At 35.5% G+C, this 21,657-nt stretch overlaps 2 long non-coding RNA genes across 2 annotated transcripts in view; one reads left to right on the top strand and one right to left on the bottom strand.

Moving 5' to 3' along the window:
* LOC118170736 overlaps window positions 1–21,657 on the top strand; it is a 319,869-nt gene that overhangs the window by 73,773 nt on the left and 224,439 nt on the right. Inside the window, exon 2 of the long non-coding RNA XR_004752855.1 lies at window positions 1,059–1,283. This is a non-coding gene — a long non-coding RNA (uncharacterized LOC118170736). The remainder of the gene's footprint in view (window positions 1–1,058; window positions 1,284–21,657) is intronic.
* Window positions 1–21,657, bottom strand: part of LOC118170737 — a 120,871-nt gene that overhangs the window by 73,843 nt on the left and 25,371 nt on the right. The gene's annotated exons all lie outside the window — the stretch shown is intronic.

The following is a 21,657-nucleotide window of genomic DNA, read 5'->3' as shown; positions in this document are numbered from 1 at the left end:
AGGTTTTTGTTGTTGCTGTTGTGTTTTTATTTTGCATGCTTGGCAGGATTACACTGTAACAGAAGTCTGGAAAGAAGCACTCATAATATGCTTGGGGTTTTGGCAACAAACTACCATATCTGTACTGACCAAAGCCTAAGAAAAGAATGTCTCACAGAGGAGCAGATCTTCTAACACAGGCTTAGTCCCTGCTCCTTGTTTTTCATTTCTTTGTCCTGCCTCCTATAAACAAACCCATTACTAATCTCACAAACTCCAGAGGTATGATGCCTCTTTATAAAACATGATAGAGTTCTTACAATGGAAAATAAGAACCAATCTGAATAGATGGGAGCTGGATGTTCTGTTTCAGTAGATGATGTGCTTTTTCCTTTTTATTGCTATATGCAGTTATATAAAAATGCAAGCAATGTGTTTGTGTACGTTATTCTTCCTTTATATTTGGGTATGTTGTTTATAGTAAGTTCATGCTTAGGAAGGCTCAGTTTATATTTGCAAAATAGATTTTTTTTATCTAATATTCATAGACTAGCTGACAGTATTGGTAGAAAAGACTAAAGGTTTTGAATTCTTAGTGTAGCAGCTCCTAATTTGCTTCTTTTCATTGTAGATGTTATCACTGACAGGCTGATGTTATCAACCCAGTCTGGTTGGGCTGGGCGTGTTTGTCTCAATTGTTAAATGGCATTATTGCTTCAGAATGATTTCAAAATGCTTGGGATTATGCATCCCTATTCAGGAAAAGGGATTGACCTTTCTACTTCCATAACTGTACGTTCTGCCTAGCATCTGCTTCCTGGATGGTTTGTATCTGGTAATTGATGTCCAGTGTGCCACTACCACTCTTCACTTAAAAGAACATGATATATTTTTATGGTTTTGCTCTGAACAACAAAAGCATACTCTTCTATAAGAAGAAGGGGAACAACTTAAATATGGAAATTAATAGTAACACTTATTTGATCATAAACGTGCATGCTAGACATCACAAGGAAAATATATTTACAAAAGCCAGTTCTCTTTGGAAATGATGGATGCTTTCTTGGCTTCTTTTTTAGGGATGGATGCACAACATGGATAAAATTCAGTCTCAGAAAGTTAGATCCCATTGCATTTGCCTATTGAGTTTCTCCTTCAAGTGTTTGCCAGTGTGAGTGTGGTACAATGAGCGAAAATTGAAGAAGGGAATGTGCCTCTTTTGCTTGGGTCTCAACCAGAGCATGGAGTCATCAGTGCACAAGTGAAGCAAGGAACACAAGAAAAGGATGAACTATGAGATTCTGGTAAGGCCAATTAATTCTTAGGACACTTTTTATTTCCTTCTTTTCTAATGAGAAAACTTTGGTTGTGGAGCCTGAAACATTTTGCATGAATAGCTTTGCCAAGAGCCTTCCACTATTCTTCACTTGTGGGTATGTTAGTCTTGCTCTGCTGTACCCTGGTCCCTGGGTTTCATTCTAGAAGTTGAACTGATATTGTTATTGTCTTAGACTTAAAAGTTTCAAATAAATCAATAGGTTATGGAAAGCTGATACAATATGAAATGTTCATCTCGCATGTAGTTTGTCATACTTTAAAGATCTTCTTGTTACCTTCACTCAAAATTTTGGGACAAACTTCATTTTTACTGAGTTTAATTTTCAGCATGAGAGTACTTCAGCTGCAATCTTCAGAGCTACTTATTAGTGTAAAGGTAACAGTCTTAGTTATTCACTAATTAGTTGTCAGTATTGTTAGAGACAAATTTAGGTCTGAACCACAAAAACAGACATATTTAATATTTCTAGAATTTTAGTTGTCACTTTTATAATTTGTTGTGGCTACACCAGAAAATATTAGGCTGAAATATTCTGGGGTGTGTCTTGTAATGAAACTGATAATGGCTACTATGAGTAGCTTATTGAAAGTGCTGAAAGGAAATATCTCAGTATAGTAGCATGAATTTGGAATGAGAAGATCATGAAATAATGCAGGTGTCATATGTCTAAAGATGAGAACATATTTGTCTCTGAGATAGGTATCATCTGTGCATAGTTGCTTGTATCTGGAACCATATGAAACAATACATTGAATCTGCATCAAGAAAGTACATAGAACGTGCCTGTATAAATTATCTGAAGGGACTTTGTCAATATCTGTAGCATAATATGTTTTTCCACCTATTAAGAAAAGCAATTTTTCTTGAGAGAGGTTAGACTTCTGATTTTCACATGCAGTCAGCATGGTGAGGGACCCTCATGTTCATTGTGCAAATCCTGGGTATTCAGCAATATGCCTACACTTTCTAGAATGATACTGGGATCATTCAGAGCCCTAATACATCTTGAATTCTGGAATGATCCCAGGATCTTCCATGAAATATCCGTATGATGGTTTGACCAGTCTCTGAATGACCTGGTGACACTGCAGAGATGGCTTTTACCAGTGTAGTGTAATCTGTGTAAAATAGATGGGCCAACAGAAGGTCAGAGAGCAATCACCTGCGAACAGCGTGTCCTGAAAAACATTTCAAACCACCAGATCTATCAGAGATTTTCTTCTGAAGATGCCGGCAGGATTCACCCTGAGGCTGGAGGATTTTCTTTCAATGCAGAATTGCTTGCTCTGGTCCAAGTGCACCCAAGGCATTCATAGCAACATAAAAGCAGAAGTTTTGCCCATATCATAGGCCAGAGTTCTTGTCTGTATTTCAAGTCTAGTCTTCTAAGTATTTACATTCCTGAGCTGGAGAGTTTTATGTTTTAATACAAAGCAAAAGAAGATTTGGGGAATGTTTAAAAGATGTCTGTATGTTCATAGTCACTGGCACTCCCCACCCCTATGGACCTCACAAGCTACCTCTCTCCAAACTGTAGAAGGGAATCTATTCTAAGTGGATGTTTGTTGGAAGACACTAACTCAAGTTTCCAAAATTGTAGGCTGGAATCGTGATAATATGTTTGTATAAATATTTATCTGTTTCTTTTATCACCAAGCAATTTTCTGTGGCACAGCCCAGTCTGTGGAATGTAATTTTGAAAATAGCTGCACTGCTTGTCTCAGTCACTGCAATTAGCATCTCTCATTCCCAAGATTGCACAGGGCAAATAAGTAATCATGGCAGGATTTATGTAACTGATAAGTTTTAACATCTAGATAAACAAACATGGCAGAGTTCTCTATTTTAAGAAAAGCTTACAGAAGCTTATGAAATGACTTACATGATGTAGCATCTGGGAGAACTGGGACAGGAGTGACTTGGGAGATTTCAGTTTGATGTTGAAATGTATATCAGATTTTAGTTTTTTAGGATAGGGATGCCTGTCTCTAATACAATGAATGCCCTATTACCTTTTCATTCTCTCAGCTGTACACCTGGCTACTTTTATTCTGCCTTGCCTATGGTCCAGCTAAAGGAGGAGGAGGAGCATGGCTTGTCATTTCTCTGCTCTTGGATTAAATAAACCAAGCCTGCAACCTGCCCAGGCTCTTACATTTATGGTGCTCACAGTTTTCATATGCAACTCCCTCATATGTGAAAATATCTTAGCATCTCACAGAAAATGAGAAGTACAGAGCAGTCAGAGATTTGTATTGCTCTCTCTGGATTCATGGGTTAATATATCTACTTTGCAAGATAAAGAGTAGGCAGCCCCATGTTTAGAATTTTATCCCATTTCCAATCTACTTCAGCTGATTTATAAAGCTTAGGAACATCTTTCCTGCTCAATTCATGTAAGAACATAACCACTCTGTCCTATTTGCCAGTTATCTTTATTGGCAAACACTTCTCCCATGATTATCATAGTAGTCCTCCTCATCTTCATAAACCTGTTTGTTTTCTGGGTAATGGATTTTCTTGTAATCTATATAAAGATTTTTTCCCCTCCACTGAAATTTTTATTACCTAATAAATGTATGCTTAAAGGTTACCTTCAATAGATCTCTTGGCTTAACTCACTACAGCACACTTTTGCCTACTCTTCTCAGGCTCGGGTTAAAATTCTGAATGAAACCATGCATCATGAATGCACTGTGGAAATAAGCCGATAAGTCATATTTGGAAAACACCCTTTCTAAGTGTCTTAATTTGAAATCTTTAAATGAAACACATCTAAACAGAACCTACCTACCTCCTTCCTTCCTAAGCATAATGAGTTTGGTTACACAAAATAGTTTTTGTCTTTATGGTCACCATTGCAGATAGAAAAGGTAAGAGGAGAAGCTGGGCTGTCTGTGACTTTTGTTCTTCTTCATGTAGGCAACTATATTTTTCAATTCAGCAAACAGAAGTATCCTTTAAGAGATAGCACAGAACCAATGTTCTAACAGAATCTGATGTTTCAGGTGACAAAGTCAATGGGACATAGACCAACCACACGGAACAACTGAAAAATGCAGGTTATGCTTTCTTCTGTTTTGGGAGGATGAAGGGGAGTGAATGGGGGTGTGAGGAGATGCCTATTTTTTTTTTTTGGTATTCTCTTTGAATGCGTAATATGCAATAGCATTTGAATGTGTAATATGCAATAGCATGTGCTACAGACCTCCCTTTGGTTTAGATATCCTACTGAATGGTTTACTGTTTTATGTTGGCAGTTTTCTTATTCAGTCAGTTGTAACATCAAGAAAAGAAAAGGTGTGTCATTTTTGTGTCAATTGGGTACGGCTCTTGTGACATCAACTGTATTTCATTGTAACATATTCCATTACTCAGGATTTTAGAATATCTCATCTGTATGAGATATTCTCGTAGGTCTACTAGGCTTTGCCCAAGTACATCTCCATTGAGCGGAGGATGTGCTAATGTCCTGGGTCAGTAGGGAGGTGCACTCACCATTAATGTTCTTCAGACAGCTCGAGTCAATTTGGTATACTGTACTGGTAGGAGACTTTTTTTTTCTAAATGCTCCTGCATATCCCACCAAGTAAAAATATTTATTTACTGTTTGTTTATGTGTTTTTTCAAGACCCCTTTCTTTTCAACTATTTTAGAGTATGAGAAGGTTTGCTAGTCTTTATCTTGACCCAAAAGAGTTATTTTAAACAATCTGAGCTGAACCTTACATTCCTTCTCTTCAAATCAAAATTAGGTAGGGAGTCACTCCTCAGGGTCCCCAGTGTTTGTGTGTCTGATTCTCTGAGTATTTTATGCTCAGGACTTTCCTAGAAAAACAGTATTCCTGTGCTGAGCAGCATCAAAACCAAAACTGCAAAATGTAATTGGTGTATGGTGGCTGGAGACTGGGAAAAAATAAAAAAATAAAAAATAAAAAAAATGAAATCTTCTGTTCCAGAACTACTAACTTGTATTTCTTAAGCCAAATGAAATTAGCTCTCAGTAGGATTTTTCTTCCCAGCAGTTTGAAAAGTCCGGTTTCAGAAAACCTCTTAGCAATTATCTGTCCTGATGCAGTGTTAAGCTTTTTAAAGTTGTTTTATTATAATTCTAATGTATAGTAGAGATTTCCTTTCCCTGTGTTTTCTTTCCCCCTGCTTAGTGCAGAAAAATAAGGAGTGTAATTCTCAGGTGTGGTCACAGCCCTGAAGTCATATGAAGATTGTAACAGGAAAATCCAAACCCCACAACTAGTTATCCTTTGTTAGAGACCTTTTCCTATCTTCCTCATGAGTTCTTTCTTTATGTCCTGCCTCATCTTATCTTTCGTCTGATGAAAAAAAAATATATAAAAAATGCTGGCAGACCACTGGTTTTGCAGATGTGGTACCTTCATCCATAGGGAGCTCTTGAATGGGAAAAGAGTGCAAGTGTGTGCTTTTTTGTTTTTGTTTTTGTTTTTTGTTTTGTTTTTTGTGGGGAGACCTCTCTGCATGTTGTGTGTGTGTTGATCCTGTTTAGAGACACAACTCCAATAACTGATGAACCTGTAACTTGAAAAAAATACAGGGCATTTATTTCACTGTTTTCTACTAGGAAGCATACACCAGGTGAGGCTCACCTTGAGTTATATACTTGCTGCATGCGTCTACCTCCCTATCCCTTCTTTTTGAAGGTATAATTGGTGCCATCCTATTCTTTAAATTAGCCTTCATTCATAAAAGCATCTTGCTTGGTCTCAAGTGCAGAATGTTCAGGTGACTCCTTTCAACACGCGTAGAGGGGTGAGCTGATGCAGGGCAAATACCTTCTATGTAAAGGTGCTACAGCACTGTTACCTTGTGAAAATTTTAGCAGCCAGTATTGAGTGAATTTCTTGTATTTCTAAAAAAGACTGTCAGGTAGCAAATGATGTGACAAAGGAACATGAGCTGCTCTGCTGTTTCAGCAGTTCAGGCTGCTGGGATTAGTTTTCTGGGGCAGCTTTCAGAAGGACGTCCCAGCATATTGTCTCTGTAACAGCTTCTCTTATTAATTTAGTGCTTTAGAAGTAATGAAATTATAGGATTTTTTCCCTCAGCCCAGAGTAAACCTCACAGAAACAAGCTCACAAGTAACTGTCCCTTCTCAGGGATGTCTTTGGTATGGCACCGTTGCTTGCATATCTGATGGTGACTCTTGATTTAAACAGACTGCTTGTAGAGCTGTGGCATAGTGGACAGTGAGGATAGGATCATCAGTACAAAAATGCAAAAATGAAATTCTGCAAACCAGAGGGAAAAAAAAAAAAAAAAAAAAAAAAAAAAAACTTCTGGTTAGGTTATGTTAAAATAGTAAATATTCTCCTGTCACTGTTTGCAGATGTTTGAGTTGTCCCATCAGTTATGACTTTAGTGGGTAATGACAGGATGACACACTGTATGGAAAAGACCAGTCCTATGGAGCCAGGTGATAGAGAAGACTCATTCTTCATTGCTAGTATCAGTTTCATCAAACGCGATTCACAGTGTTTCCTACTTACAGAGTATACAGTCAGATATCAGTTAAGAAAATGATGCAGCTGGCCCTTACATGCATACTCAGAAAAGGGCCTGGCCTAAGGAGTAAGATTATACCATCTCTAAGACATGGATTTTGTCTAACACCCTTTGGAACTTCTGTTGCCAGATTTTAAAGGTAGTGTGTCTTTTATTTCGCTAGATAGAGGTGGCATAAAAGTGAAGAAAGGTATTTCTGGGAATCTAATTCATTTACTTTTTTGTCTTTCCATCTTTCTATTCTTGTGACTGGAATCCAAAGGATGTAGGAAATGGTTCATCTTGAGATACAATTGGAATGTGGGGCAGAATAAATACTTAAATGTGAGTGCTTTGTATTTTGTTCTTTAGAGTATCATTATAGAAAGAGATGGTGATAGTCAAGTTCATAGAAGAAATTCTATTGAGAGACAAAAAGACATAACCTCTGCCTGTATTGCTAAAGGATTAAATAATTTGAACAAAATATCACTACATACTTTAATGTCCTGATAATCCATTTTTGGCTACTGTCAGAAAAAGAATATAGGCTATATGGAGTTTTGTTCTGACCCAGCACAGCTGGTCTTATGTTCTTATTTTATTTCATTTCATTTCATTCCATATGCTGTCAGTAAGATTGTGGACCTTTTTGGAATATTATCTTTGAAGAGCTCCTCAGAAGTAGGTTTTTGTGTTTAAAATCCATTATTATATACAGATAGAATACTGTATTAATTTCCAAGCCCTTGAAAATGTTAGTTTTTAAGAATTTTAATCAGAGTAGTTTATGATGACTTTTTAAAAAAATCCTGAATAATGTTAATGTATCTTTGTAATGGACTGTATTAGTTAATTGCATAGAGGAAGAATCAGATCATGCTGTATATAGGAACTAATTGGCTGTGTAATTCCCTAATCTACTGTTATAGGTGGGATTTGGGATTAGCACTGTGTCTAAAGCAGTTTACATAATAAAAGTTGCAGGAAGAAATATGGTGCATGATAGAAGACAGTTATCATCAGATGGATGAACCAGAACCTGAATTAGGTTTTATATAGCTCACTGTGATGGCATTTTCAAACACAGTACTATGTGATTTGCCATACCTTCAGTTTTTTTCCCACATAATAATTGTGTCAATAAGGAAACATCAAAATGCCATCACACAAATTTAGAGTTTAGGATGAACATGTCTTATCATTTTTATTACCACCCTGAAAGTAAGTCGTTCTTACTGAATATGTGAAGTATCTTCGTAACCCTGACTGAATTTGATCAGAACTCTTCCTTTCAAATATAGCCTGTCTTTGTGAAAAGAATATATAAAGAATTTGAATCACACAGATATTTTAAGTGCTCAATATTATTATTAACATCTTTGAAGGCATAGAGAATAGCTTACTGAATTTTCAGACAGTACCAGAATGGGAGGGGAACCCAAGCACTTTGTAGGACAGAATTACAATGCAAAGCATTCTTGACAAATGGAGGAAATGATCTAATATGAAAAGCTACAGTTGATTAAGGACAATTCAAAGTATTACTCTCAGGGAAAAAAAAAAAAAAAAAAAAATGTATAAAAGAGAATGACCTGTTAGGTAGCAGTATTGCTCTCATAAATCTGAAGGTTTACAAATTCCCCTTTGTGAGTCACAAACTGAACATGAATCAGTTCTGGCTTTGTGCAAACAGGCGTTCTCATCCTGATAAGAAAGCAGGAGTTTATTCAGAAATAGGAAGTAATCCTTCTGCTCCACTCAGCACTAATAAGGCCTCTGTTGGACTCCTTTTGCCACTTTTGGACATATACTTCAAGAAATGTAGGCACCAACTGCAGAGAATCAAGTGACATACAGAAGGAAGGATCCAAAGTCTGGAAAATATAACTTGTGAAAAAAAATAAATTGAAGATTATTGTGAGTGTTAAGAATAGAGAAGGGAGGACTTTGAGACATGATAGGTCTTCAAAGCTTAAAAGAAGCTGTGAAGATAAAGGCAAGAAACCTCTACCCACCCCAAGGACAGCTGTATTTCTGTTCTGGAATGTGAGCTTTATATAAAGCATTTAATAAAAACTTCCCAAAAGTAAGGACAGTGGGAGATACTGTCTAGTATAAGTTGCATAGAATTCAGCAAAATCTCCATCACTAGGAGATTTTGTGAACAAGATATACAATCATCTTTCAAAAATGGGTTAGATATTTTTAATCATTTCTTGTGATAGAGTCTGGGAGTAGAGGACTTCTTGAAGTCTCTTCCAACTATGTTTTCTATTATTTTCTACAACTATTACCCATACAATAAAAAAAAATGCTTAGGGCTAAGGATTTTTCATTTCTCTGGAAACATATGGATTTCGTTTTATAAACTTTTTAGGCAATCTTCAAAACAAAACAAAGCACAAGGGTTCAACTCTCAGGTTTGAGGTATAGTTTGCAAAAGTGCATGTACCTTGTTGAATCACAGCACAGTTTAGGCTTCTGCCATGAATGTGTTTTTGGGAATTCTCCTCTTAATGATATATATTAAAAACTATGCAAAGTTAATATGTTTAAGCAGTATTCATAGAATCTTTTCACAAGGGAATGGTAGTATTAGGTGCTACAAGTGCTAACTGTGGGTTGGATGAAGAGCAATAAACACATTTAAAAGTTTTATAAAGCAAGTGGAAGGAATGCATTAGCATTTGGACTGACTTAAGTATTCTTGAGGTTAGCAACTTTGGTGCTTCAAAAATATGCCCCTGTAAATCTACAGCAACTGTTAAGACAGCAAATTCTTGAACTTCTGAATTAGCAGCATGATCTGCATCTTCACGTATAACGGATGAGGGGGACACAACACTGCTCAAGGGATGAAATTCAGAGCAAGTGTAGACTTAGGCAATACCGCAACATATGCTTTACAAGAACTAGAGACAGCATTAAAACGACAATTACAAGTGTTAATATTCTTGTCATGGAATGATTGTGTGGAAGGTCAGTTTGTCTGACATTCTTGCAAACGACTCACTGGACATAAATATGAGAGATTACGGTCATGGTACGCCATTGCAAACCATTTAGAAGTTTGTTGAAAGGAGGAGAAAAGCCAAGTAGAAAATATTACCAAATATTCTATCCATCCCCTCCAGCTGTTTACTAGGGTCCAAAGGAAGCGATCCAGTTGGAAAATATGCTCACCAAGTTACTGAGTATAAGATTGTCTGTTCAGTCATTGTTTTAACATGTATCACAAAGACGATGGAAAAACATGGTCCCTCTTTTTGACATCTGTCATTTTTTGTGGCTTTCAAGTTGGCATAAAGATTGCGATATATTTGCATACTAGCCTGCCTGTGTCTATATGCACATACAGAGGGGTAAGAGCCTGTTGATACAATGTTTGTTACAGACCATTCACCTCAGTCTTCAATAGTTACAGCATTTTGTTCGTTGAGCTGTTGCCAGTGTTGGCAGAAGTTATTCTTGAGGGAAAAATCTAAGCATCAACAAAATGTGTTTCTGGTTAGATAATAAAACCTTGGTGGAGTTGATCAGCTGGCAGTCTTCCAAATGAGAATCTGACATGCACCTGCTTCATTTATTTGTTTTATGCAGCTTCTCATTTAACATACTGTAATATTCAGGGAAAGCAATCAGGTTCTACTAATCAAATTGCTAATGCTTTCTTTATTTAGTTCAAGAAACCCCAGACAGTAATGCCAGTCTGCAGTTACAATACAGGGATTCTCTCCGTAGGATTGAAATATAATTAGAAATATGCCAAATTTTTCAACAGAACTTCTCTAAAAGAGAAGCCTGTAGGCACTTATGCTTGCAGTGGCTAAAATTGATCTGTGGGGATGGACAAATATTAAAATGCAGCAGAGCTGAGATAGTAAAAGACAAACAGACCCAGTACAACTTCAGTTTGATCTTATTATTCACGTGGATAAATATTAAAAATATAAAAACAAAACAAATCATTTGGAAAGAGAATTCAGGCTTAAAAAAGGAATGTGTTGTTTAGACCAGCTTAAAAGACAGTTAAAAAAATTTAATGAAAACTTATATTAAAAAATCTTGCTCTGCCTACAGGGAAAGTTCTGTGTTTTTTGAAATACAGAAGTCCTTTTAGTCCTTCCATTCATACCCGTTATTGTGTGTGCTGTTATTTGGAATGACTTGAATCAAGAGAATTTTATTAAAAGGAAAATACAAGATCTAAGAAATAATAAAACTCTGATTGTACTCAGAGAAATAATGTAAGGTATTCAAAACAATTCAAGGAACAGAACTGGATAGGATGACTGATGAATCTATGCAGCATTTATTTCTGCTTTTTTGACTCTTCTCAGACTTCTCAGATAAATCTGCCTAGTGTAATGACAATGGAAATCATGGTTGAAATTCAGTTTGTTAACAGTGCTTTGAGGTAATAATTTTTATGTATGTAGACAGGTATGGATAACATATGCAAGTAATTATTTGTCTTATATTCCTAACTGTTGTGATAATCCGGGCATACTGCTGAAGATATTCCTTGCTTAAACTTGTGATTTTTACATTTGATTTAATTATCTCTGAAGGTAGCTGAAAAAGTATTCTGTCCTGCTTCAAAATGCAGTTGATTTTCTTGTTCTAATTAACCTTTGTTCACAGCTTCATAGCCATAACTTTTAATTGATTAATTGCTTGTAAAGCAGTGACATTTTTGACTTAGCATTCAACTGTGTCCCACAGTACATTGTTGAGTTTTTTTTCTCAGGGTGGGAATTAGGAAGTGCTTTTCTCTACAGCACTGTTTGAACTGCAGCTGACTGCCCACTGACAGGTATGGAAGTCACTGTCAACAAGATTTAAAGTTGCTGTCATGTTTACACAGCCACATAGAAAAGGTTGAGAGAGGATTGTGATTTTGTTGAAATTAAGTACCGACAGTTACTGGACCATAGCGGTATGTATTGGTTATGATTAATGTTTGACATCTGCATCTTTTTGAGATATTTTAACCACTTTTCTTGTCAGATGAAAAGTGCACTGCAATATGTTTCTAATCTTTTTTTTTTTTTTTCTTTTTCTTCCAGTATGCTGAAGTGTGTAGTTTTGAGACTAAGCTATTAAAGCCATCCAAGTATTTAGTTTTGGACCCCTGAAAGGATTTTCAAATACATTCAGACATCTGGGAATTATACGTTTCGGTGTTGAAAAATCCCACTAGACTAAATACAATTTTAAAGTATTCAATACTTTTAAAAGTCTACCCTTGGTTCTCTCTATGGTTCAGAAGCATTTATTTCTATTTTGTTCCCCTGGCAATTGGTGTTGAATACTACCAATAAGGATATGTTAAAGAATCTTTCAAAATGTAACCCCACTATTGCCATTGATTTTTTTCACATTTTTTTTTCTGGTACATCTCTCTAATAATGCCAACTCTATATGAAAATTTAATGAGAACATTATTTTTTTCAATGAAGCTAGATGGGAAGTATACAAACACTCAAAAAACACTTCACAAGCCACCTCAAAAAAATAAGAGAAATGGGACTGAGAGCTCAGATTCAAAGCTATGGCTCTGTATCTGGGCTCTTTCACACCATAACGTGAGTCAGAGTAGCATGTCCAGAGGGAGACCAACAGTGTTCTCCTGTGCTCCACCATGCTGTGTAGGTATAGCTATTGCTAAGAAACCAACTTAAGCAACACTTCTTTATAAATAATAATAATTATTGTTGTTACTATTGTTATTATTATGGAGAAGGGTTGATGGATGCTGTGAATACTTTTCCCATGGTAAATAGTGAGCTGGAGAATAAAGTTAGATGTGGGCATGTAAGTGGGTCAAAATCTTTAACTGAAAGTTCTGACAGTCTTTACCCCCCAAAAAAGAATTTGAAAGTTCATCATATCAAGTCTTCTAGAATAATGTATACGCTGCAATGACCATAGTGGTAAGACGTATTTTCACTGGTTTATTAGGGAAGCAAAACAACACCAACCCAAAGTTATCACAACTCTCAAGTACGTCTCTACTTTTGAGACTAGTAACCTCAATGTACATGATGTACTAATTATATGAACATCAAACTCACAATATTTTGTTTCTGGACACCTCACCAGATACTAAGAAAAATGAAAAAAGCATACCAAATTAAAGAAAATGTAAGCCACACAAAATACCATTTTTAACTTTCTGTAAACTGCTTAGGATATAAATCAGGAGAATTCATGTACAGCAAGTATATATGAAAGTAAGAAAATGGAATTACCAGTACTTAATGAAAGAAGTAAGTGCTTGATACTTTTGGTTAAATCATCTTTTTAAGGACTGCTTGAAGCCTGTAAAAGGTTAAGATTCTGTCATGTCATTCTACAAGCACAGAGTTTAGAATAGAGTAAAACAGATCAGTTCAATTGGAAGAGACCTACAAAGATTGAGTCCGACTGCTTGACTACTTCAGGGCTACCCAAAAGTTAAAGCATGTTATTGAGGGCATTATCCTAATGCCTCTTGAATGTTCACAGGCATGGATTATCAAACACCTCACTATGAAATCTGTTAAATTTAAATTTAAACAAATATATCACAGGCTGATCTTAAATTGCATGGAATGACTAATTTACCACCACTAATTTAATTGTTTTAATGCCTATTAGCAAATAGCAGACGTTCCTTAAAGTATTTTCCAAAACTCTTCCTTTGATACTATTTAAATCTTCCTCCTTCAGCTGAGTTATTGATAACAGTAGGAAATTAGGACCTTAACCTTTCATTATAAATCATTGGAAACCACGTACACTCTATTTTAGAGATTTCTTACAGAAAAAACAGACAAAAAAAAAAAAAAACACTGGACTTCCATGAGATGATGATTATACTCTTTTGCCAAGCTTTTACAAATATCTAAAAAAGTAGGTCAGAGTTTTGTTAAGAATCCATCCAAATATGCTCTAGAAGGTTCATAGCACAGTGTTCAGGTAGAGTTTATTATATCGTCCAATTTGAAGACATTAATAGAAGGAATTTTGGTTTTCTCAGATTCTTCAGGAAAATGAATGGGGGCCATCAGAAGGCAAGCAGAGGCTTGACATTCACCATCATTCTGACTTTTTTGTATTGAAAATTTGAGACTTATCTGTTGTCATTTGTGTCTTTTTAGCTCCTTGATTATACCCCCTTCTCTCAAGAAAAGAACATGAGCAGGGGAGTTCGCTAAGCTGCATGTGCATTGCATGGAGTAGTTTAAAATCTATCCCTTTCAAACAACAACGAAAATCTTTCATCTGAGGAGGAGAAACTACAATGTGGTAGTGACCGTCATGCCCAATGTAGTAGTGCCAGTACCTAGCTTTCATGGTAAAAAGAGAATATTAAGAAAAAGACATTTTACATGTACATTTGTTACTTTCTTTTTCTTTTCTTTTTTTTTTTTTGTGATCAATTTTGTTTTCTTTCGCTCATAGAGAAAAATATCTAGAAATCTGTGCATAGGTCCTATGTAGGTGGCCCTATGTTACAGAGCCAGAGTCCGATGTGCTCAATTGCTGCTGTGACGCCTTCTGCTTTTGTTACTGTGTTTTAAACAGTGCTGCCGTTGTAACAGCTTTTTGTTGTTTCCTGCTTGTAAGAAGTTTATTTGCTATTTACATAATTATGTAATGCTAATTGTGTTTGATGATTTCTGTCACATTCACTAAAGGGGGGGGGGGGGTTGAACTTGCCTCACAACAATAGCAAGAATACACATACTCATTTTGCTGTGCTTTGACTTTGCCAGAAATTTGTAGAATGCCTTATGTCTCTTTTGAAATTACCATGATTGTTTTTTGACTTTGACACCTAATCCTGCCTTGAGTTATGATCCTGTATACATGGACATTGCCATACTGATGGCCATTTCAAAATACGACCAGGCGTTGTAAGTTGTGTACAGCAAGTCACAACACCTCACAGCTCTGTATGTGCCAGACCACACACTTTAAACATCATGTTTTTTTCCCCAGGTTTTCAATGTGTGTTGAGATGACTCAAGTCAAAATGCATACTGCTAAACCTCTCTGATATTTTGACTACTTTGAAATCTAGGTACAGATTTTGGAATTATTGATTGAACATGAGATTTTGATCCTAAGCCCTGAGAGATATCAAATTTGCATATAATTTGAATATGCCTCTCTGCCAAGACTATCCTGTTACTTTCCTGAGGGTTTTCTACTATGGTAAAAATAGGACAAAATTAATAGTAACCCAGAAAATGCTCTCTATATACATTCTACTGTTTTCATTTTAGCGAAGCATCCTGATGTATACTGCGTTCTACTGGGTTTTTGAACAGCATCCATAAATATTCTATTTTAGTCACCTAGTAAATTTGAAATTTACCTCTATGCCTTACTAGGTGTCATAATCAGTTAGCAGGTTAATCACCTCTAGTGACATCAATGCCAATGAATAATACTTCAAGGTTATATCTGAAGTTGATGACCTTGCAGTCAAGGCATATTTGGGAGATGCATTCTGGCAGGGGAAAATTTGTCTCCTTTACAGTTTTTGTGATTTTACTACTGCTTTGTCTACTTTGCATTCCTACTGATTTATATTTTGTTCCCCTATATGTTGTATGATGTTGATGCTGGAAGACCAAACTTGGCTTTTCTTCTAGGTCATAAAAAATGGTCTCTTAAATTATTAGAAAAACATAAAATATTTACAGTACTTATTTTCACAGTGAAGTAATTATAATCCCTCCTTCATTTATCTGTTAATGAAAATGGTGCACATTAGTTACAATAGCATTAACACTGCTTTGCTTACAGTTATTTTTTTTCCTTGCAATGTAATTTGTGTGTTTGATATGTCCAGGGAGATGTAATCAGAAGCTATGATATTTGCATATTAAGGTTAAGCAAAGCATTAAAAATTAAATAAATAATCTGTTTTAACATTGTTGTTCATAACCTCATGACTAAAACAAAAAAAAGTCTTAGCATGAAAAATAGTTAGAAGTGCTAGTGGATGCACAAGCAGGTAAAATGTGAAAAGCGATAAGACAGTTGTGAACCTGCCATGTGTCTAGGGATACAGACATCAGGGAGCAATGTTAAGCACTTCATCATTCCTGCCCTCCAGTGTCTGATGTTTCTGATTTCTACTTTATTGATTTCAACTAAAGAAAATATAGAAGAGTATAGAGGTGACCCATTTTGTTGACAGATACACATGTTAGTCTTGTACTTGCAGCAAATAGTTTCAACATTGGGAATAATGGCTTATAGGGAAGAGATAAATACAATTTCCTGTGATTTCTAAACATAGTGAATCAGCAGGCAGAAGTTAAAGACACGGTCTGCTTTCATAGTTTCCACGGTTTATCTCTTATTGAACAGACTGAAAAATTAACAGGATATTGGGAAACAATAAAAAATATATAAATTATCGAATTCTCATTGCTTTGGGGCATATGTTTAGGAGATATACTGTTAACAAAATCCAATGTCAAACTACCAGTCTTCACCGCTGTGTGATTTCTGTAGGTCTGATCAGCTCATGGTAAGTGATGCAACTGATGTCCTGCACAATATGCGATTATTTTATAAAAAAGAAAACTGGGTATAAAACATTGCTATTTAAATGTGCTGGTGCATTACATCTACCTTTCCTTGGGCTGGGTGCTTCCAGGATTATGGTGAATTTCAGCCTAGGGCACTAGTAGAGAATTTTTCTATTGCATTCCTTCTGAAGTCAGTGACACGTTTTTCCAGACCGCACTTATAAAATGTCAGTAGCTGTTATTTTGAGTCTATGCATGATATCAATCATCAGGGAAATAATTCTTACATTTGTATCACGTGGTGAAAAAGAAGGCCAAAACAGGGAAGTAAAAAAAACAGCATCTGAAACAGCGAAGAACAGTTGCACAGTTACATTGGGGTCGTTCAGTTTGATTCATAAAACAATCATGCCCTACTCTCATATAGCTTCCATTATGGCTTAGAAAAATGCTCTTTTCAGGCTGAACTATATCTTTGGAAGTGCATGAAATCCCCTTTACTTTATGCTCAGCTAGTCAATTTTCCAAACAACTTACTAAGGAGATGTAAATTGTGAAATAAAAAGAGGAATTTCTGGCCTCAAGAAAAATAAAATCCTGTGTTTTTGTTTGTTTTGTTTTGTTTTTCTTTTCAGGGAAGAATATGCCCTGGATTTTCAGTGTATTCTTGGTGTGACACAGCTGTAGGCTCAAAAATGTCTTACTTTGTTTTGTTCTATATTAGAACTGATTGTGAATGAGAGATCAGACTGAGTTACAGATGAGCATGCAACAGGGATATGTTTTCCCATCTCAAAATGTTTATGAGATTGGGAATATACATTTTCTTATATTGTACGTGCTACTTAATGTACCAGTCCCATTCTGCACACTGTTCCACAGCCTGACCAGTTATCATTCTGATCTTGAAGATCAGATCCTAATGTTGCAAGGCAACATGCATGAGGTGTAGAAAGTGAAGCTGTTCTGATTTTAAAGATGCTGTACACGCAGAGCTATTCCTAAAGATGATATGACTGAACTGGATTTTTATATATCTACTTACCTTTTAATGTGCTTTCATTTCTGATGCTTCAGATGGGCATACATCTACCACAGTTTATTTTGTGCCAGGTTTATGGCTTGGGTATTTCCTGTATTCCAAATGAAAAGATTTGCTGTTCCTGAGAGGAAAGGGTTTTCCCTATGGAAGACAATTTTTTTGGCAAGTCTAGCAGTTTCTAACCTGCCAAATAGTTGTGACGGGATGTCAGTGTTCCCAGAAAAGTGTTCAGTGCCTTTTATTTGAAGAATTGTAAATAGAACTCAAAGGCAAGATAAAGTTTAGAGAAGAACCTTTTCCAGCTTCACCAGCATCTCTTCAGGTAAAGACCTAATAAACAAACAGGTATAAATCTTAGTCTTCTGCTTTCCACGAACTACTGGCTTTGTTTTTTGTTTCATCTTTTCAGCAGAATCCTTAACAAAACATTTGGGATATTTTTTCCCCTAATATAAATTGTATATAATGCCGAAAATAGATTTTTTATTGATATAACATTCTTTCATTGCTTTCACTAAGGAATAGATTACCCTTTGATATGCCTAAGTCAAAGGAAACTGTAATCTAGAAATTGATTCATGATTTATAAAATCCTATATATTCCAGTCTCTACAAAATTTCCTTGCTCATTTCTATTGAGATGGAAATGAAAATTATTACATGCAGAGTTCTAAACCTAGAATTATAATTATCTAACTGGTAATTAAAGGGAAAGAGACCATTAGATAATATTCTGATTTTCTCTGGGAACAGTGTTAGCCTGGATGTTTTAAGCCAATGTTACATAAAAATAAATAAATAAATAAAATTCAAAAATGGAAAGATTGGAAATGCAAAGCTATTCAAATAACAGGGACTCAGTTCCCAGGTTATTCTTTGATAATTGTCACATCCTTGAGGTAAAGATTTGAAGAAATAGGGATTTGTGTGTGCACATGCACCTTTATTTACTTATTTTAAATAAAATGTAAACATTTTCCATGTTATAGTTCTCAAACTAAAAAGAAGAGAAGCTCAATTTTGTTGTATATAAATAGATCTTGTAATTATTTTTAGCATGGATAAGTTATTTGATTAGTGTTATATTTTAAACATGGAACATGTGGACTGGAAGGCCACATTAAAATAGTGAATAATGTAGGCTAAAATAATATCCTTTTCTGGAGGTCTTCAAATGACCTTGCAAGAAGCCAAATGATTTTTGCTATTGGACTTCAATATGTGGGTGCAGGGTAATGACAGGATATTTTTAAATATTCTATTAGTCAACAGTTAATCTTAGTGAGCCAGTTAATGAGTGAACCATGGTTGTGTGTACACAAGGAAACTAGCCAACTAAAACTACAGAAAAAAACTAGATGGAGCTAATCTGAAAAGCCTTCTTTAAGCTTTCTAAGCAGGGATAAAAGGTCATTTATACTTCTTGGTACCTTTTGTCCTTAGTTTCACAATTTCTGGTGTCAAATTCTCACTGAAAAACGTAACGTTCTTAAGGTACGAACCCCAGGAAGATTGCTTGTGTAAATATTAGTTATTTGTAGACTGTGAAGTCTAAAAGCCCTGATGAATAAGAACTAGAATGGTGTTTCAATACCTTTATATCACACTCCTACCATCAAACCCTGGTGTTATTTTTCTTTCCAGGTATGATTTTTTTCTCCTGAAACAGAACTGATACTACCTTTTATTAAGTATTTCAGTTGCCACTAGGTTTCTGTCTGCACAGAGAAGCCAGTGACACGTTATTTCAGAATTCTACACTGAATCTGGTCTTGGGATTGTAGACAGCAAAACTTAAATGAGGTTAGTTATTTGTTAAATAAGAGCAGCCTTTAAAGCATTTAATGTCATTTTAATTTTTATCATTTGTATTACTGTAGCTTAACTAGACCTGAGAGCACAAACGTAAATATGTGATACATTTTGACTCATTAAAATGTGCTAGATCTTTCATAGTAAGCGGTAATACTTGCAATGAGAACATTAAGAAGTGACTGGCAGTTAAATGTACTAGGCATGTTGGAGCAGTCTTAAAGACTAGGCCTTTCTTACAAACCATTAGCTCCCCAGGAAAGGAATTTAAACTGTGAGATGAGTGAAAGTGAGCTTGTGGATTTAATTAGGTTTTCAAATATGTCTTCACCTTAGAAACCTTGAGATGTATGACAAAACTCAAAATGACTTTAGTGAAGCTGAGAATTTGTTCTTGGTTCTTAACGTCTTATATGTCGCTTCACCTGATTTATTTTTCATTTTTATGGGTTTTATTTGTTGGCTTTTCACATGTATAAAGTGACTATGGCCGCCGATTTTGTATTTTCTTCCTCTTTTTGCACAAGTGCATTTTTACCCTAATCTTTTTCCCTCATAGATGGCATAGATGCTCTGGATATGTTTTTAAGGCTTCTATTCTAAAATTATAAGTTTATTTTTAGGGTATAACACCTAAATCATTTATAAGAGAATAAAAATAGAAGAACAAATCCTATCATACTTAATGACGTATTTCCCAGTTTCTCACAAATGGTGAACTCTTCAAAGGGTTTTGAAGGGTTACGGACAGATTTTACCCGTTGGCTGCAGATCAACCACTATGCCCCAAATCAGATTTATGACCTTAAATACTTTCCAATTTCAATAAGGTGAAAAATATTTTAAAACCTTTTTTTTTTTTTTTTTTTTTTTTTTTTTCAGAATACATTTTTATGTAACTGTCTTTCTTATTGAAACTGTATTTCATATATAAGACCAAAATCACAATGCAGCTCAAAACTTTCTGTAAGTTTCTCGGTCAAGATAATTGGTTTTTGTTTTGTTTTGCTTGATTATTTTTTTCCAGACTTAAATATCTGGAAAAATTTCAAGTACCTTTCATACAACTAGATTAAATACACAGAGCTTGACACTTAATAAATCGTTGAAAGTCTCACCATTTTTTTTAAATAATTTGGACAATCCTCGTATGATTTGTATCACTGGAACTCCAAACATTTCTTTGAATTCATTTTCTGTATGGATGACAATGAATAACTAAAATTATTAGTGACTTCTGTAGGATTTTGTATCCCAAACTCTATGACTATGTCTGCATTAACAACTACTGTGACCCCTTGACAGTGTAGATTTGCATGAACTCCTCTGTTGCTCCACAGAGCTAATCGGATGGTGCAGAGAACCTGACATCCACACTATGTGAATTTTGGAGTTGCACTTTGGACTTAATTGATTTGTTTGCATAGCCTAAATGTCCATTAGCAGCTAGAGTCGTTTTACCACTTGCTTGATCTAAAAGCCCTCTGTACAATTCAAAGAAAGTAGCATAGCAAGTAGGGGCAATTTAGAGATGTACTTCAAAAATGTACTCCTGATGCCAATGAAATTCTTGTGTAGATGCACCCTTAAAGTCTAGTAGCTAGAGAAAAGGAATTGGGGGAAAAAATGATCTCTGGATCTCACTGTTGAATACTCAGAAATAACTGGAATCCGATGGTCTTCAAAGACGGTAAATTTTATTGAGAGGGGGACAAGAGAGACACTTTATTCTAGTCTTTAAAGGAGAAAATATTTTAAACTTGCACATCCTTCTAGTAAAAGAAAATGTAACTTAGTATCAGGCATTGTTTTGGATGTAGAGGCTGGCATAGTTCTGTCAAGTAACAAGCTCAAATGTAGTTGCTTGTGGTAATCTCATTCACGGGACTTGAGCACTTGCCCTGCCAAGTAGTGTTGAAGAATAAAAATGTATTAATTAAAAACTTGACTAAAAAGGCACTCACATGATGGTAGAGAGGAAGCACTGTGCTGTGCAACTATGGAGTACAGTTATCCTGTGCTGCTGCAAGTTTACCCTTCTATTTGCATACTGGAGAAAATATGTTGACAATATAGGCACGAACACAATGTCATGGGTCCATATTCAATCCTGGAGTTAAATTTAATTTAATTGTTTCATCTAACAATAAACTGACAGAAGTTAGAAAAATAAATACTATATAGAATAGGGGTACCTATGTCTTGGTACGTTTAGGAAATCACCATTGGACAATCCAATTACATGCTACACTTTCAGTAGCTCTGCAAATAAGATGAAAATTCCAGATCTTAGAGAATAAAGTTGATTACTTTCTCATAATTATTTGCATTAGTGTCAGTTTCTAAACATCTCTGATCAAGTTGTTTCTCATAATTGGTGTATGCAAAGTATACCATGCCAGTTACCCAGCAAGGTCATAGTTGTAACAG

Source organism: Oxyura jamaicensis, chromosome 8 (genome assembly GCF_011077185.1).
Source record: "Oxyura jamaicensis isolate SHBP4307 breed ruddy duck chromosome 8, BPBGC_Ojam_1.0, whole genome shotgun sequence".
NCBI classification, from domain to species: domain Eukaryota; kingdom Metazoa; phylum Chordata; class Aves; order Anseriformes; family Anatidae; genus Oxyura; species Oxyura jamaicensis.
Note: the sequence above shows the minus strand (reverse complement) of the source record. Positions and strands in the feature narration are given on the sequence as shown.